This window comes from Mobula birostris, chromosome 3, assembly GCF_030028105.1.
Source record: "Mobula birostris isolate sMobBir1 chromosome 3, sMobBir1.hap1, whole genome shotgun sequence".
Classification (NCBI taxonomy): domain Eukaryota; kingdom Metazoa; phylum Chordata; class Chondrichthyes; order Myliobatiformes; family Myliobatidae; genus Mobula; species Mobula birostris.
In genome coordinates, this window is record NC_092372.1 from 69,306,156 (window position 1) to 69,319,926 (window position 13,771).

Sequence of the window (13,771 nt, forward strand, 5' to 3'; positions counted from 1 at the left end):
TCTTTTGTCCATACATAATATATATCATATATACACATATACAGTACTGTGCAAGGATCTTAGACACGCAAACATTCTGTAAAGCAAAGATGCTTTTAAAAATAATTAAATAACAAGTTTCTAAATATCAAAAAATTATTATAAAGAGCAGCAAACAGTAAAAACTTAAATCAAATCAAAACTTGGTTTGAACACCCTATAAATTTAAAATTGCATTGAATCTGTTAAATACACTGTTGTGCAGTTTTATAAGAAAATCGGCTGTTAGGTTGTTCGAAGAATCTTGGAGAACTTGCCACAGTTCTTCTGCAGTCTTTGGCTGTCTCACTTACTTCTGTCTCCCCAGGTAATCCTACACAGCCTTGATGATGTTGAGATCAGGGCTCTGTGGAGGTCATAACATTTGTTTCTTTTCTTTATGACCTTGGCCATGAGTTTGAGATCATTCTCCTGCTGCAGAATGAAGTTGGGACTGATCAAATGCCTCCCTGATGGTATCATGTGAAGAATGAGAATCTCCTTGTACTTCTGAACATTGAGAATTCCATTAATTCTGACCAGATCACCAATTCCATTTGCAGAAGTACAGCCCCAACCCTGCAGGAACCTCTGCCATGCTTCACTGTTGGCTACAGACACTCACCAACGTAGTATACTCCAGCTCTTCTTCGGACAAACTGCCTCCTGTTTGAGCCAAGAGTTTCAAGTTCTGTCTCATCAGTCCAGAGCACTTGCTGCCATTGTTTCGCACACCAGTCCCTGTCTTTTTGTGCATAGGTGAGTCTCTTGGCTTTGTTTCCATTTCAGAGGAATGGCTTTTTGGCAGCAGCTCTTCCATGAAGATCACTTCTGGCAAGATTTCTCTGAACTGTCACGAGGTGTACTTGAGTTCCAGTGGTTTTAATGAGTTCGGAGCTGATAGCAGTTGGATAAATTGGCTTCTTCCAATTCAGAAGGGATGTCAGTTTGATGTACCTTTCTTCTGCTGCACTCAGTCTCCATGGCCAACCATTGAGTTTCTGGTCCTCAACCTTGCCTGTTTCTTTGTACTTCTTCAGAAGAGCTTGGACAACAAATCTTAAAACTCAAACACGAGGAATTCTGCAGATGCTGGAAATTCAAGCAACACACATCAAAGTTGCTGATGAACGCTTTGTTCACCAGCAACTTAAATCTTAAAGCTCTCCTGTCTGCAGTTAAACTTTTACTTGGGAGAGAGAGACCTTGGTGATGCAGAATGACCAGTTGTGTCTGGTTGCCATGCTGACTCTTGCTATGGTGCACGACTTGATAATTTGAAGGTTAAACTGTCACATCTACCACACCCTCACTCTTTAGTTTGGTTGGCCTTCACCCAGTTTGATTCCCTCTATACCCATTTCTGTTTCAGTTAATTAGTTTAGTTCATTTAATTCATTCTGTCATAGATCATCAGCACCTGTCTGTTTAATCATGCCTATGAACTAATCATGTTTTTATCTGAAAAATGGTCTATTACGAAAATGTTCCCTTCTTTAATAAAGTGCTAAAATTTCTCTAACATTTAATTTTTTGGAAAATTAACTTTTGGAAATCTAAAATTTGCTCTTTTGCACAGACACTAATGCAGAAGACACAAACACCTAAAGCAAAATTTACATAGAAAATCTAGGGTGTCTAAAACTTTTGCACAGTACAGTAGATATCACACAAACTGGTCTCTTATACAGACACCTATTTAAAATCACTAGTCACAGACCTCCTGCCTCAGTAAGTCTCTTAGTTACCACTACCCTATACCTTCTATAAGCCAAGTCTGAACTCAGGTGGCCATTTCACCATGGATTCCACACATCTCAATCTTATGGATGAGCCTATCATATGGGACTTGTCAAACAACACCTTGTTTTCATAGTCCTACCCTTATCAATCACCTCAATCAGGCTCAAAAGATCGTTCCAAAAGTACTTCAATGATTTTAAACAAAGGACCCAAATGTATACTTCTAAGTTGACCAAGTCATAAAAAAATCAATGTGGGATTGTGAATGGTCAGAACACAGAGGACTTTCAAGATGAGATAACTAAGGTGAGCAGCTATGCAAACAGATGGCAGATGTGGGTGTAATGTGGAGAAATGTGAACTTGGGAGTGTTAATCAAACAGTGATAAACTGGGAATTGTTGATGCACTAAGGGATCCGGGTGCCAATGTACTGGAAGAAAACATGCAGTTGCAGCAAATAATGAGAAGACAACCGGTAAGTTGGCCTTCGCTGCAAAAAAGGTTTTGAGTACAGAAACGAGGAAGTCTAACATTTGATGACGAGCTTTGATGAGACCACACCTAGAGCACCGTCGTAGTGTCACGCAACACAGGAAACAGGCCTTTTGAAGATCGAATCTGCATCAACCATTTACACCAACCCCATTCTTCCTTAACTCGCATTTCCTAAACTTCTCCTGAGATTCTACCACTTCCGTGCACACCAGGGGCGATTTACATTTGGCCAATTAAACTACCGACCCGCGTATCTTTAGGATGCACGAGGAAATCTGCCCTGTCACAGGGAGAATGTGTAAACTCCACGCAAGCAGCATTGAAAGTCAGGATTGAACTTGAGTCGCTCCACTGGAATGGCAAACCAGCAGTTCTGCTCGTTGTGTGCAGCTCCAGTCTCCTCATCAAAAGATACCTTACTATAGAGCAAGACTGGCTTCTGGGGAGATCAGATCATCACACGATGAGAGGTAGCATCATCTAGGCCCGTATTCATGAGAAGTTCGAAAAATAAATGAGAATCTTATTGCATGAGCAAAATTCTGACAAAGCTTGACGGACTGGATCCTGGAAAGACATTTCCCATGTCTAAAACAACAGTCACAGCCTCAGGATTTGTGGCAAGACATTGGAATTGAGGTGAAGAAGAGAAATCTCTTCACTCAGAGGGTGATGAATCTGTGGAATTCTCTCGTACAGAGGGCAGTGGATACCAGGTTATTGAATGATTTCTAGACAGAAAGTACATTAAGGGGTATGAGACGACAGTAGGTATGGGAAAGAGTATGGTTTATAGAGAGCATCACTCATCATCGTACTACGTGGCAAAGCAAAAGGTTGAATGGCCTACTCCTGCAAATAGAGCACAGTTTGTTATGTTTCCCCTCGCTGTGAAACAGAGACACCTCTTTTTCCCTTAGTAAGAAGAGAGAGAGCCTGTGGTATGTCAAATTACCAGGTGAACGAGTAGTCTTTGGGGTACTGCAACTTTGTGTCTTTACTGATGCTTCGCGGCACACTTGAGTGCTCAATGGGTGGCGCCGATGCTTTTTTGCTGGTGGGGGAGGGGAGTCGTTGCTTTACTGCTGCTTATGCGTGGGTGGGAGAAGCTGGTGGGGGGGGGGGAACCTGGGGTTCTAACGCTTAATTCATTCATTCCTTGGGGCACTCCTCTGTTTTCATGGATGGTTGTGAAGAAAAAGAATTTCAGGATGTATATTTAATATATTTCTCTGACATTAAATGTACTCTTGAAACCTTTGACAGTCCTTTGGCCCATGATGTCATGCCAACTCAAACTTACTCCACAATCAATCTAACCCTTTTCCCCTACACAGCCCATAATCCTCTATTTTTCGTGCCTTTCTAATGGTAAATACTTCAATGGTATCAGCCTCTAGCACTACCCAGGTTTTGTGTAAAAAAAAACTACCTCCAACATCTGCCCTGAACATTCGTCCACTCACCTTAAAAAGATGTCTTCTGGTATTAGCCACTGTTGCCCTGGGGAAAAGATGCTGGTTCTCCATTCTATCTAAGCCTCTCATAATCTTACACACCTCTATCAAACAACAGGAATTCTGCAGATGCTGGAAATTCAAGCAACACACATCAAAGTTGCTGGTGAACGCAGCAGGCCAGGCAGCATCTCTAGGAAGAGGTGCAATCGACGTTTCAGGCCGAGACCCTTCGTCAGAACCTCTATCAAGTCACCTTTCATCATCCATCACTCCGAACAGAAAACAGCCTTACCATGCGCAACCTTTCCTCATACGACATATTCTCCAATTCGGGCAACTTCAAGCTGAATCTCCTCTGTATCCTCTCTATAACTTCCACATCCTTCCTACAATGAGGCAACCAGAACCGAGAGCAATACTACAAGCGTGATGCAATGAGAGTTTTATAGAGCTACAACATTACTTTGCGGTTCTTGAACTCAATCCCCTTACAAATGAAGGCTAGCTTCTTAACTAGGCTTCTTAACCACCTATTGAGTTGTGCAGCAACTTTGAGGGATCTATGGACTTGGATCCCAAGATTCCTGTTTCTCCACACTGCTAAGAATTCTGACATTTAACCTTGTACTCTGCCCTCAAGATCAATCTTCCAAAGTGCAACACTTCACACTTTTACAGATAAACTCCATCTCACTTCTCTCCAACTCTGATTCCTACTGCAACCAATGGCAACCTTCTTTCAACACCACCAATCTTTGTGCAGACTCTACAACATACAAGTCATTTATAAAAATCACAAAGAAAAGAAGTCCCTGATCAGTTCCTGGCAGAACACCTCCAGACAGACCATCTACTACCACCCACTGCCTTCTGTGGGCGATACTGATGTTTTCATGTACTGACAAAGTTGAGCAAATAACGGCATCCAAAAACAAAAGTGGCAGCGTAAAAGCCAGGACCAACAGGCTCCGGGACAGTTTCTTCCACCAGGCTATCAGACTGATTAATTCATGGTGATGGAATTGTATATCTGTGTGATATTGACTGTACTGCTCTACATACTATTTATTACAAATTACTATAAATTGCATATTGCACATTTAGACGAAGACGTAATGTAAAGATTTTTGCTCGTGTATATGAAGGATGTAAGTAATAAAGTCAATTCAATTCAGATATTTGGATCAAAAGATTAACTCATTATTTCTGTACTCTATCATTTCTTATGACATAGGCTATTCAACCATTTCACTCCTCTCAGTAATTCCAGTGATCCTATTCCTCACTTATTTCTTCGTACCTACTCTCTCTCTCCCTAACATTCCCAACTACAACCCAATGTTTTGACCATTCATCTATATTCAGGGAAGTTATAGTAGCCAATCAATCTATCAATGATACGGGTTATGGGAAGCAAGCGGAGTACCTTGAGGAAACTCCAAGTTATTTCTTTGTCCCAAATACTTGCAGATTAATTTTATTCAAACACCGACAACAATCTCAAAATTTACTTACAACACAAAAGAATAAGACTTGGTTAACAATAAAGACTGAAAATTTTCAAGATGACCTGGACACCTTAGAATTGAGCAACATATACAATGAAATGTACAATTTTATGTGTGACAGTGTGATTAATATATATTCGGATTGAAGCAATGAATTATGTACACAATGGAAACATTAATATGTGACAAATATCCAATAATCAATGAATACAGTGGGGCAAATATATTTAAATAAATCCTTCAAAAGTTAACTACAGGACCATAAAGCTTTAGAAGGGCTATAAGTGTTGATTCAGTGTCTATCTCATATCAAGTACAAAGCAAATTTATTATCAAAGTACATATATGTCACCATATACAACCCTAAGATTAGTTTTCTTGCAGGCATACTCAGTAAATCCAAGAAACACAAGTCAATTTAAGACCGTACCCAACAGGATGGACAAACAGCCAATGTGTAAAAGACAACAATCTGTTCAAATACAAAATAAATATCAAGAACATGAGATGAAGAGTCTTTCAAAGTGAATCTAAAGGTTGTGGGAACAATTCAATGATGGGGCAAGTGAAGTTAAGTGAAGTTGAGTGAGGTTATCCCCACTGGCTCAAGAGCCTGATGGTTGAGGGGTAACACCTGCTCCTAAACCTATTGGTGTGGATCTTTTGAGTGGCACATGGGCATAGCTAGTAGAGTTGTTTCCTCATGGGACCAACGATCCAGGTCTGACCCTAATTTCCAGTGACATTTTTATGGAGTTTGCATGTTCTCCCCACCAACTCCCTTTGGCTTCCTCCTACATTCCAAAAACATATAGGTTTGGAGATTAATTAGCTCATAGTACTCTCATATGAAGTAACCCCTATGAGTCAAAACATACAGCCGTTCTAAAGCTTTATGGTCCTGTAATTAGTGTTTGAAGGATTTATTTAAATATATTTGCCCTGACTGTATTCATTTGTAAATTGTTTACAGCATGTAAATAAGTGGCAGAATCTACAAGTGTTGATGGGGCTGTGGGGAGGATAAAAAGAGATTAGTGTCAGAATAGTGCAAAAGAGTGGCTTAGTGATTGATATGTTCTAGTTCAGGCAAATGGCCTGACTCCGTACTGTATCATTTTATAACTCAATGAAAAGTAAATTACTTTTTAAGTACAGGGCTAGCTAGTAGAGTTTCAGGGGAACACAAATTCCCTGAGAAAGGAGTCAGAAGAGCACTGAAACATTTGAATAAAGTGGCAACGAAAAGTTCGAATAACATGAGATTCAATTGCTTCCTTGTTTTGCTTGTGAATTAGATGCATTAACAATAAATAAAGCAATATATTAATATCTATTCTAAATCATCTCAACTGTTCTTCAAAAGTCTACAAATCATGCTGTTGTATCAAAATAGCATAATCTCCATATAAAATGTGTTAAGAGAAATTTTCCTGTACAATTTCTGCCTGTGTATTTATGAGCTCAAGATCTTTTGTGCTACAGTTTATGGGACAGAACACAAGACGTGGAGTGCATAACGAAAATTTATTTTCTTTAAAATTAAAAAATACTACAATCCAGATTATATAACCATCCTCAATAATAAACTATGACAATAAGATGCAAATTAAACACTGTTCACTATCCTAAATGGAAATGTAGCATCTGTACTCCTTTCCAGATACAAATACCCATTCCAATCAAATCCCAACAGGTTGGAGGCACAAAAATGAATTTCTCCTCCAAAAGAATTTTAAAACCTGAACTATTAGCATGTAGTAGCTCATTCACTGTGGAAAAGGGGTTGAGAGGCATGAGGTTTATCAAAAATACTTTGTACAAAGCAACTCAGAATTTTACATCTACTGTCCAATATTAAGCCAAGTTATACTGTCATTATTAGACTAATCAGATGACACCATACACATCAACAGAAAATATTTTTACAAAACATTTACAATACTTCAGATCTGAGTCCATTCAATTTGCTTCAGCCTGATATGTTTGCAGACTGAAGAAATCTGATACACCTTGAAATATGAGCTGGCAAAGGCAAGTTACTGAAACACAGCTGGAGACTTCTAATAAGATAGTTCTTCTAACAGATGTCTCCTTCAGTTATCATGAACAAAATGGATTTCCTGTCATGTATCAATGCACCCACAACAAATTTTCTTTTCCTTTTTGTTAACCAAAATACCTATCACACTTTAGACATCTTAACCCATTTTTTGTCTTCTAGCTGCTTGGAAAAAGCATTTATGTTAAACAACAGAGTACTGCGAGCCACCCACATGTCTATGCATTTGCAATGGCCATGGAATTTTATACGCAATAAGCCTCCTGTGTTACAGTCATATCGACAACAAATGTGATAAGCACATCAAACCTTCTTACAAGCATCTGACTCTGCAAAGCACAGTCTTTAAGCGAAGCAAAATAAAATTAATTCAGTAAAATAGTTCATTTTAATATACATATAAATATTTGAAAAGCACACTTCTTTTCAGCTGTTAATGTTGGTTACCATCTGTTTGGACTCAGTAGTCTAGAGTTCTATTTAAGTTACCAATATTCTTTAAAAGAACTGTCAATGTAATAGAACATCAAAAATAATCTCTTACTGGAAATTAAAAAGCTTAGATTGATCAATTTATATTGTTCATTATTACACAAACCAAGCCTAAAGAAATATAATTTTACATGCATTTACTGTCCAATAGACTAGTTCATTTGCAGCAAGGCCTACGTGAACAAATGTCATGTTGTATTTAATCCTCAGTAATACATGAAAGTTCATATGAGATGAACAAAGATAGTCCACAAAAGAAGGTTGGCATATTTATCTAATGATGTAGTGTTTTTGGAGAAGGTTACACCTACAGTATCACTGGGTAGGGAGCTGGAGGATTTAGACCCAGGAATAATGACGAAGCAGCACATATTTCCAAGTCAGGATGTTGACCAACAAGCAGGTGATGGTGTTCCTTTGACCTGCTTGGTAGAAATGAGCTTGGGAGGGGCATTGGAGTTACTGGAGCGGTAAATACAAAAACACTTTGTTAATGGTGCACATGTAGGCAGGCCACAGTAGTTGTGGTGGAGGGAATGAATAGTTAGGGTATAGGAATTAACAAACATGTGTTCCTCCGACCAAACTGGACTGATTTAGCAAAATGTTCAACAATAACAGTATATATAATTACCGTTAGAAGGTTTACCCAGTACTTACAAGTCTCTTAAACATCTAAGAGATTTAAGTGCGGAATTAACTGGCTTGAGTCTCTGGTGTGGGACACTATAAACTTAATGTATATTATAAAATCCAGATATGGTGCACAATATGGACACATATTACACTCATCGGTGTTTCTTTACTGTTGTAAATTATCCCATCCGTGCAGATTATGACAACGTTCATCCTACCTGGTCTTTTCTTTTTGCCACACCTAATCTTTCCAGCTTTCCACGTTGATTTCCACCGTAATCTGACAGCCCGGGAATTTGTAAACTGTCTCGAGCTCTCGTCTACCCCGCCTCGCCGCCGCTACTGAGGTGGACAGAAGCCGAGCGCTGATCTGCTCGGCTGCCTCCGGATTGACTTCCCTGACTATATAGAGCAGTACCTTCTTTCTGATTTCCGTTTCCCCCTCTCCGTTCCAGCAGTACGAATAATTATTTAGCAAATTTTAAAACAACCACGGTTAAATTAAGACTCACTTCAGATTGTTTTTTTTTTAAATTCACATAAACAATTTACTTTTAGACCCTAACCCTGAATTTGGAGTGCGTCTCATTACACGTTACCGCTAAAACCCAGGGAACCGAAGGAAGGACATGGTTACTGATTCTGATTTGTACCTCATTTTCTTATTCCACAGGCTTGTATAATTTATAACTTATATTCTGTATTTGTCAGTACACACGTGCCTGTGATACTTTTGCAATTTTTTTTCACTCTTTCTCTGACTTACCTCCGCTGTCCTCCCCACTAGCGTCGAACACCCCAGCCACCAAATCTAGGCAGTTGAATACTCTCCAACCGGTGAACCTGCCCTCAGACTCAGTCTGTCTTTTCTCATTTACGGGTAACCTGGCCCGTCCTTCGTGCGGGGCAACACATAGATCGGCGTGAGTGCTAGTTCCCAAAGAAAACCTAGCATCTCAGCAGTGAACAGGGAGCATCTAACGGAGCACCCCTGCGTTACGATGTCGGAACTGGAGGCTGACTTCTCTGCAAACCTCCTCCACTCTAGCTCAGTAGCACATCCTGTGTTGTAAACAATAGGGCTGTAAGCAGCAGCTTCACAAAACCTTTTTTGTGGTTTGTGCTTCGCAGAAATGCTAAAAGACAACAGCTACAAGGTGGATGCCAATCAATAATGTCTCACGTTGCTTTAGCTCCAGCATGTGACAAAATTGGTACTATAGTTCTCGCTGCCAACACGCTTGCGTGAGATTTGAAAATGGATCGAGTGAAAAAAGATCCACGAAGCTCTCAACTGTTCCGGACAATTCACTTGCGAGTCAGGCAGGAGTCTGGTAATGGGAAACAACTTAAATAAAAATGCAGGAAATACTCAACAGATCTAATATTCTGTGACGAAGGTAACTGGGAAAACACAAAATGGTGGAAACACTCTGCAGATCAGGTGTCATCAGTGGAAAGAGAACATTTCAGATCAAAGACTTAGTCAGAAATCGTATCGACCAGAAACACTTTGGGAATGTATTTGCTAAATAATATCAATAATACCATTTTAGTGACGAGCAACCAGTATCCCAAACAAAGTACGGCTGTTTCCTCTTGACCTACATAGACATCAACGTCATAATCAGCATCTTCTAGACCAGGGCCACCACTCACCACAAACAGACTCAGTTTGTCCTCATGTAGATAATTTAAGGCTGGATATTCCCTGATGACCGTTTCACATCCTGACCCATCAAATCCTCTGTCCTCTACAACCATGTTGTAAAATTTGCATTATAAAGCCCTTTTAAAGAGGTAAAACAGCCCGAAGTGCATCATTGGAGCGTGGTGGAATAAAATACTCCAAGTCTCAAGTAAGTTGAACACAAAAATATTTACAAAAATATTCAGTTGGATAGGTGAGGCCGCAATAACATATAACAAAAACTCAACACCATGGATGACAGAACGATTGCCCACACTGTCTTCAACCTTAACACTCACAGGAGTGATTTGACACACTTACATTCATGTTTGCAACATACGCAAATAAACAGATACATAATTGTACAGAGGAACTGGTATGATTTACGGTGCATACCGAACTCTGAACCTGGGAAACCAACAAAGCAATCATTGCAAACATGAGGAATTCTGCAGATGCTGGAAATTCAAGCAACACACATCAAAATTGCTGGTGAACGCAGCAGGCCAGGCAGCATCTCTAGGAAGAGGTACAGTCGACATTTCAGGCCGAGACCCTTCGTCAGGACTGTACCTCTTCCTAGAGTTGCTGCCTGGCCTGCTGCGTTCACCAGCAATTTTGATGTGTGAAAGGAATCATTGAAACATTTGCTTTCTGGAAATGGTTCTGTTTTGTCCTTCAACGTCCCTTCGGTGATAGAAGTGCAAGATGGAGATGGAAATACTAATAAATTAATACATGTTAAAAAGGACAGCAAAGATAGGGGCAATGGGATGTAACCAGTAATAGAACTAGTTACTTGGCTACCTTTGTTAATGAAAAGGGATGAACCTCAAATCAAAGTTCAAAGTAAATGTATTATCAAAGTACATATTCTGTATCATTTTGATTCAAATGTAAAATGAATAATATGAAGCCTCTTTGAGGTCTCAGTGAGGATTGACTTCAGTCAGAGAAAGCAAGAAGCTGTAGGTAGATTTTTCCCCCACAGTTTATTTATTGTTTTCCCTTCTTTATATTTGCTCAGTTAGAACAGTAGGGATGCCAGCCAGGAGAGTTGAATGCTCCTCTTGCGGGATGTGGGATGGCCGTGTCCCTAATGACTACACCTGCAAGAAGTGCATCCAGCTGCAGCTTCTAACCCTCTGCATTAAGAAGTCAGAGATGGAACTGGATGAACTCCAGATCATTTGGGAGGCTGACGGATAGACAGGAGATACATTGAGGTAGTTAACCCAAGGTGCAGGACACAGGAGACTGGGTGACAGGAAGGGGAAAAGAGTTAAATAGCCAGTGCAGAGTACCCCTGTGGCCAACCCCCTCAACAACAGGTATATCACTTTGGATACTGTTGGGGGGATGACCTAGCAGAGGAAAGTCACAGTGGTTAGGTCTCTGGCACTGTCTGCCTCTGTGACTCAGAACGGAAGAGGGGGAGAAGAGGTGAGCTGTGGTGATAGGGGATTTGTTAGTTGGGAGGAGGGTTACTAGTGTTGCAGTAGGATGGTAATCAGAGCGTCAGAACAGATAGTGGAGATGTTATGGAGACAGATAGAAAAATAGATGCAGGAGTAGGCCATTCGGCCCTTCGAGGCTGCACCGCCATTCAGTATGATCATGGCTGATCGTCCGACTCAGAACCCTGTACCTGCCTTCTCTCCATACCCCCTGATCCCTTTAGCCACAAGGGCTATATCTAACTCCCTCTTAAATACGGCCAATGAACTGACCTCAACTGTTTCCTGTGGCAGAGAATTCCACAGATTCACCACTCTCTGTGTGAAGAAGTTTTTCTTCATCTCAGTCCTAAAGGCTTCCCCTTTATCCTTAAACTGTGACCCCTCGTTCTGGATGTCCCCTGCATCTAGCCTGTCTAATCCCTTTAGGATTTTATATATTTCAATAAGACCCCCCCTCAATCTTCTAAATTCCAGCGAGTATAAGCCTAGTCGATCCTGTCCTTCTTCATATGAAAGTCCTGCCATCCCAGGAATCAATCTGGTGAACCTTCTTTGTACTCCCTCTATGGCAAGAATGTCTTTCCTCAGATTAGTGGACCAAAACTGCACACAATACACCAGGTGTGGTCTCACCAAGGCCTTGTACAACTGCAGTAGTACCTCCCTGCTCCTGTACTCGAATCCTGTTGCTATGAATGCCAGCATACCATTCGCCTTTTTCACCACCTGGGGTACCTGCATGCCCACTTTCAATGACTGGTGTATAATGACACCCAGGTCTCGTTGCATCTCCCCTTTTCCTAATCGGCCAGCATTCAGATAATAATCTGTTTTCCTGTTCTTGCCACCAGAGTGGATAACCTCACATTTATCCACATTAAATTGCATCTGCCATGAATTTGCCCACTCACCTAACCTATCCAAGTCACCCTGCATCCTCTTAGCATACTCCTCACAGCTAACACCGCCGCCCAGCTTCGTGTCATCCACAAACTTGGAGATGCTGCATTTAATTCCCTCGTCTAGGTCATTAATATATATTGTAAACAACTGTGGTCCCAGCACTGAGCCTTGCGATACCCCACTAGTCACTGCCTGCCATTCTGAAAAGGTCCCATTTATTCCCACTCTTTGCTTCCTGTCTGCCAACCAATTCTCTATCCACATCAATACCATACCCCCAATACTGTGTGCTTTAAGTTTGCACACTAATCTCCTGCGTAGGACCTTGTCAAAAGCCTTTTGAAAATCCAAATATACCACATCCACTGGTCCTCCCCTATCCACTCTACTAGTTACATCCTCAAAAAATTCTATGAGATTCATCAGACATGATTTTCCTTTCACAAATCCATGCTGACTTTGTCCGATGATTTCACCGCTTTCCAAATGTGCTGTTATCACATCTTTGATAATTGACTCTAGCATTTTCCCCACCACCAATGTCAGGCTTACCAGTCTATAATTTCCCGGTTTCTCTCTCCCTCCTTTTTTAAAAAGCGGGGTTACATTCCAATCCTCAGGAACTAATCCAGAATCTAAAGAGTTTTGAAAAATTATCACTAATGCATCCACTATTTCTTGGGCTACGTCCTTAAGCACTCTGGGATGCAGACCATCTGGCCCTGGGGATTTATCTGCCTTTAATTTACCTCACACCACTTCCCTATTAACATGTATTTCCCTCAGTTCCTCCATCTCACTAGACCCTTGGTCCCCTACTATTTCCGGAAGATTATTTATGTCTTCCTTAGTGAAGACAGAACCAAAGATGTTGGTAAGACCTCAGACAAAGTCAGGAATCAAAAGATTGAGCATGTTGCAATTAGTGTCCTGAGCGAACTGGAAGGGTGCACGGTCTTCAGGGCTGACAAAGCTGCAACAGCGACAGGTGAAAGTACGGGAGGTGGTTTATGCATCTACATGAATCGATCATGGTGTACTAACTCTACCATTGCTGACACTTATTGCTCTGCTGATCTGGAATACCTGATCATTAAGTGCAGACCTTTTTATCAACCACGAGAGTTTACATGCATCATTGCTGTCGCAGTTTATGTACCACCGGATGCTAATGCTAAAGTAGCCATGAAAGACCTCAATGATGCAAGCTGCAGACATTGTATCCAGACGGAGCCTTTATTGTCGCTGGGGACTTTAATCATTGTAACCTACATACCGTGCTTCCAAGATTTAACCAAAATG

General features: G+C 40.8%; 1 protein-coding gene across 2 annotated transcripts in view; it reads right to left on the reverse strand.

Moving 5' to 3' along the window:
* rhoh (ras homolog family member H) overlaps positions 1–9,554 on the reverse strand; it is a 40,621-nt gene extending 31,067 nt beyond the window's left edge. Inside the window, exon 1 of one of the 2 annotated variants that reach the window (XM_072252830.1) lies at positions 9,183–9,554. The gene's annotated coding sequence lies outside the window, so the exon portion shown is untranslated. Of the gene's footprint in view, positions 1–8,634; positions 8,816–9,182 lie in introns of those variants that run through there. The other variant, XM_072252832.1, reaches the window with a different exon arrangement.
* Between the last annotated feature and the right edge of the window lie 4,217 nt (positions 9,555–13,771).